The following is a 6000-nucleotide window of genomic DNA, read 5'->3' on the forward strand; positions in this document are numbered from 1 at the left end:
ACAGAGAACTGGCGTTTGGTCCCTAGTGCCCACACTGTTACAACTACCTGGGACTCCAGATCCAGGGGAACCTGATGCCCCTGTCCTGTGAGAGCACCTGGACTCACATGCGCATGCCCACCCACCCATAAACACACATGCACACATTCCTAAACATAAAAGTAAAATTTTGAAAATGCTGTTTGATTATCACTCTCTCAGCTCAGATTTTTCTTCCCCAAATGCATTTGGTCAGGTGTTATCACACTAACAGGACGCAAACTGGAACATTTATTCACTTTCCCTCTCCTTATTTTTCATCACCCTAAGATCATAACTTTGCCCGGTTTGCAAGGCCCCTGTGACTCAACCTGCTGAAAGACAAGGCTGATCTGATGGTACACCTTCACCTTTCTTCCTCTTCCCAACCTACCTGCAGCCAAAACCCACCAGCCCTGCGACTGTTTTTGCCCCTATAGCTCTACTGGCTCCTAAAATATTTTTATAACACCTACTGTGTGGGGGTCGGGTGGGGTGGGGATGGGGCTAACTTCTGGGAGCCAGTTCTCTTTTTCTACCACGGGAGTCCCAGGGACTGAACTCAAGTTGTCAGCCTTGGCAGTAAGTAAACAAGCCGCTTTCTAAATACTCTTATTTATATCCATAGATTAATGCTCCTCTCAGCCGTTGTCAGAGGCATTTTTATGTTGGCTGGTGGTCGTTAATACAGAGAGAGACCTATAACTGGTCAAAATGCCAACAATAAATGATGGTGGCATGCTTGACCCTAAATGGAGCATCTGTATCAGTCCTCAAGGCTCAGGGAACATTCTAAAAGAGAGGACATAAGAAATGGCAGAGCTGGAAGACGGGGAGGTGTGCCACAAAAAGATGTCTGCTGGACGTGACACAGCTGCATGTGACACAGCTGTTGGACTATGAAGTCACTACAGCTGTGGTCACCTGCACACGACTGAGCATGTCAGACATTTCATCATAAAAAGAGGGGTTGGGTGCCTAGATCCGTCCCATGCAAGCTCCGTGGTTGTCTATTCAGTATCTGCGAGCCCCTATGAGTCCAGTAGTTAGTTGATTGTGTGAGCCTTCCTGTGGTGTCCTTGACCCATCTGGTGGCCTTGCCCAGGCTTAAAACATGGGGAGATGCTTAGTCTTACTGAAACATGGTATGTCATGTTTTATTGATATTCATGGGAACCTTGCCCCTTTCTGGATGGAGACAGAAGAGGAGGGGATTGGTGGGTTGAGAGTGGGGGGAAGAGGGAGGAGGCTGTGGCTGGGATAGAAAATAAATAGATGAATAAAAGATAAAAGAAAGTCAAATGAGGGCTGGAGAGATGGCTCAGCAGTTAAGAGCACTCGCTGCTCCTCCACAGGTCCTGAATTCAATTCCCAGCAACCACATGGTTGTAGCTCACAACCATCGACAGTGTGATCTGGTACCCTCTTTGGCCTGCAGGCAGACATGCATGAAAATACTGTTTACATAATAAATAAATAAAAGTCTTTATTAAAAAAGAAAGCCGGGCGGTGGTGGCACATGCCTTTAATCCCAGAACTCAGGAGATAAAGGCAGGCGAATGGATCTCTGTGAGTTTGAGGCCAGTCTGGTCTACAAGAGCTAGTTCCAGGACAGGCTCCAAAGCTACAGAGAAACCCTGTCTCAAAAAACCACCCCCCCTCCAAAAAAACCAGTAAAATGAAAAAAAAAAAAAGAGGTGGGGGTTGGTTCATGAGGCTTTACCCCTCCCTGAGAGACTGTTTCAAGATAACGGTTACTAGGGGAGGTGGTAATCACTTTTTTCAGTGCTGGTGCCACTGACATATTACCTAGAAAATAACCCCCCACCTCTACTCATGCAGGCAACCCTAATGAAGCTCAGTGGGCCATGTACACAGAGAAATGAAGGTAGACGGGTTGCTTAGAAGAAGAGGTGTTTAAGCAAGAGGGTAAGGGGTGAGAGATGGTAATGGGGAGTGAAAAGGACTAATATCCTTTATATGCATGTACGAAACTGTACAAGAATTTTTAAATTTTTTAGATTTGTTTTCTAGGCTATGCGACAATTTCAAACTAGATTTCATGTGGTACAGAGATTCAACCAACTCTTACTTCAGAAAATCCGAAGCTCTTCCTCCAAATAATAAACAAAGAAGAGAAAGTCTTGTAGCCTCTCATATCCAGGGACCACACCCTTCACCAGCATGGACTTCAGTACAGAAGATTCACTGGTCATGGTCCTGCTTCCCTCAAATATTCTGGACCACAGCTCTCTCGGGGAGTCGTGACTTGAGAACGGGCACCAGAGACTGGAGATCAATACTAACCAGGAAGAAAGCCGGTAGACAGCTGGAAGTCTTTCCCTCCAGTGTATGCCAGCAAACAGAGCACACTGAAGAAAAGCCACCATACACAACCCAGGAGAATCAAGTACCGTGTATTATAACTTGTAAAGGCCCTGAATCTTGTGTTCTGGCGACCTCTGAGCATCCCCATTCTCAGTAATGCTTTTCCTTTCTTAATAAACCATCACTTTGGACTAGGGATGACTCAGCAGGTAAAGGCACTTGCCACCAAGTCTGAGGACACAAATTTCATTCCTAGAACCCAAATGAGTACAAACTCCTGCAAGTTGTCCTCTGAGCTCCTCATGCATATGGGAAAATATACCAGGTAATGTTGGCCCTTAATCCCAGCACTTGGAAAGCAAAGGCAGGTGTGTCTCTGAATTTAAGGCCAGCGTGGTCTGCAGAGTGAATTCCAGGACAGCCAGGGCTGTTACACAGAAAAATCCTGCCAAAAAAAAAAGGAAAAATCAACCACCTACCACCTTCTACAAAGGAAGAAAACAAACTCATTATTTTGAAACCTGGTAAATAATGGGATAAAGCAGTTATTCTATCTTAATCTAAATGATCACGCTGGTTTGGAAATAATACGTCAACCTAAATTGAAAAATTAGCCAGGCAAGTGTTTTCTAAAAGATAATGATATTTATTTGGGAATAGCAGAGCACTGCCATAATTCATAGTAAACTATGGGAATATTCAAGGAGGTGGAGACCAGGGGAATATGTGAAAGATAAAGATGAGGAGGCTTGAGGATACAAAGATGGCTCAGTAGGTAAGAACATTGGCTCTGCATATCAAAGAGGACTGGGGCTCAGTTTCCAGCATCACATGAAAGCCCGCAACTGTCTTTAACTCCCATTCAAGAGAATCTGAGCGTGTGGCCCTCATAAGCACCAGGTATGCATGAATATATGCAAAGGAAAAACACTTACATAAAGTAAAAAATAATTTTTTATGAGGTTTGGGGATTGGAGGGATGTGGTTAAGAGCACTTTTGCTCTTCTTGAGGACCTGGGTTCATTTCCCAGCACCCACTTTGTGTCTGAACAACCATCTGTAACTCCAGGTCCAGAAGATTTGGCTTTCTCTGCTGACCTCCAAAGGTACACACATACAGCAAGCAAAACATTCATACACATAAAATAAGATAAATATATATATCTTTGAAAAACTAAGGGGCATTGTGTCAGATACTTTGAAACAACAATCCTTGGCCACAATAACTGGCGACGAGAGTGATATCCGCCTGACACTGGGGAGTTTCTGGGTAAGGGTTGTAGGACTTTTTTTATGGGCCGGTGGGATGGCTCAGCGGAGTAAGACACTTCTTACTTAGGTCTGACAACTGACAATTGGATCTGCAAAACCCACTTCTTAGAAGGAGAGACCTGTTCCTTCTGGTTGTCTAGTGCTAGGTCTCTACATGTGTTCTGTGGTGTGCCCCAACCCTCGGTACAAATAAATAAATAAGTGTCGAAAAATCTTTTGAAAAGGCGTGGCGACCTCTGGCGTGCCCCTGGTTCTGGAAGACTTTTGCTCCTATGGTTCTGACTGAGAGATCGCACATCGATACCTTTCCCGTAGGCTCACTGCTCTTTCTTTTCTCCTTTGGGGAAAGGTTAACACAGATAACTTCCATGTTGATCTGACAGCTTTTACATTCCTTTCGCAGCTGAGCTAACCACTCCTCCAATCTTCTTTCTTTCCTCTTCCTTCTCTCCCTCCCCAACTTCTCCCTCTTCCTTTTCCTCACCCACAAACACACAATGCACATGCGTACACACAAAGTCACTCTTTCTCCAAGCCAGTGGAAGAAATTTCATCAGGAAGTTCTGAAAGTGATTTTATATTTGCATGAACCTAGAGGCAACCTGAAACTGAACTTTTGTCTAGCATGAGCAGACTGATTTTGATTTCTTTATTCTTGAATGAAACTATAAATTTATTTATAATTTTTAAAAATAATTTATATATTTATAATTTTTATGGATATAAATATTTATTCAACAAATATTTATTGACTAAATGTCCTACCTAAGTATACAGTCCAAAATATATACATCCCAGAAGAACATAATCATTGTTCTTTTTATTGTCAACTTTTGATACCATTAGAATTATTCTTTTATATAAATATACACCTCAAATGTATCCATGTATATAATCATACATGTAAGAATAGTTTTGCATGAGCTAAAGGGATGGCTTGGGGGTTAAAGGCAGGAACTACTGTTGCAGAGGACTCAAGTTCCATCCACGCACCCATGTCAGGTGGCTCACAACCACTTGGGACCTCTAGCTCTGGGGCATCTGACACTCTCGTGTGGCACATACCTACACACAAATAACTTAAAAATAATTGAAAAAAGCAATAATAATAATATGAACCGTAAAAGAAACAATGTATGCACAAAATCTGAGAATGATACTGAGGACAGTCATTCATATTCATTCATTTATATTTCAAAATATATAAAAAGATAGACCAAATATAAAGCAATAAAGAACTCCAGATATAATTTGATATAGAAGTCTAAGTAATAAAATCTTAAAATTTTACTATTTTGTTTGTTTTGAAGACAGAATCTCACTATATAGTCCCTGGAGGGGTGGAACGTGCCATGTAGACCAGGCTGGCCCTGAACTCACAGAAATCTGCCTTCCTCTGCCTCTTGAGTGCTGGTCCACCATGCCCAGCCTACATATCTGGACTATTACTCTGCTTTCTTAAGTTCTTTAAAAATATGGGATGATGCTTATATCTTCACAAAGAGAAAGAGTTCTTAATATGGAAATATAACATATTCCCTGGTTCATGGACCCCCAAATCTCTAAGGAGCACCACAAATCTGCACTTTCTCCCTTAGCCCAGGATTTTGAATTTAAATATATGGTGTGCAACTCAGCCCAAGACATTTTTGGAACACTATAAACATGGGTAATTTCTAAGTCCAGGGTCGGGTCAGTGTTCACATGGGTGTGTAAAGACAATGTAATGACACAGATGCTGTTTTATGACTTCAGCTCCGATGTCTTTCACAACCGAGTGAATTGTCACACTCTATTATGTGAGACACAGATCCAGATCCCCTGGCTTACAGCTGTCACAGTACTTGTCTAAAATTGTCTTCGAAAATGAAAATTTGGGCTAAATCTAAAGGAGGCAACCTGCCAGTAAGAACTGTTCAACCCAAAATCTCCCTAAGGGAGATGGCAAGAACTCCATTTTAAAATTATTTAAATCAAGAGGGTGGGAGGTGCCAACTTATAAAATTTACAGTAAATAAAATGAGATTTAAAGTTAGGGTTTTTTTTTATTATTATTCATCCTGCATGTGTCTGTATGTGTGTTTGTAGACATATCACGGCATATGTGGAAGTCAGAGGACAACAGGCAGGCACTGTCTGTGGGCCAGTTTTCCCCTTCCAACGTGAGAATTCTGGGGACTGAACTCAAGCTATGGACGTTGGCAGCAAACTCTCTTACCTCCTAAGCCCCCTCTCTAGCTCAGAAAGTCAGATATTGAAATGAAATTTTATTTATAGAAAGAGTCTGGCACCAGTGAGATGACTTAGCCGACAAAGGACAGGCCACACAAGTCTAAGGACCTGAGTTCAATCCCTTAAATCTAACAAAAGGTGGAAGAGGGA

Source organism: Chionomys nivalis, chromosome 11, assembly GCF_950005125.1.
Source record: "Chionomys nivalis chromosome 11, mChiNiv1.1, whole genome shotgun sequence".
NCBI lineage: Eukaryota > Metazoa > Chordata > Mammalia > Rodentia > Cricetidae > Chionomys > Chionomys nivalis.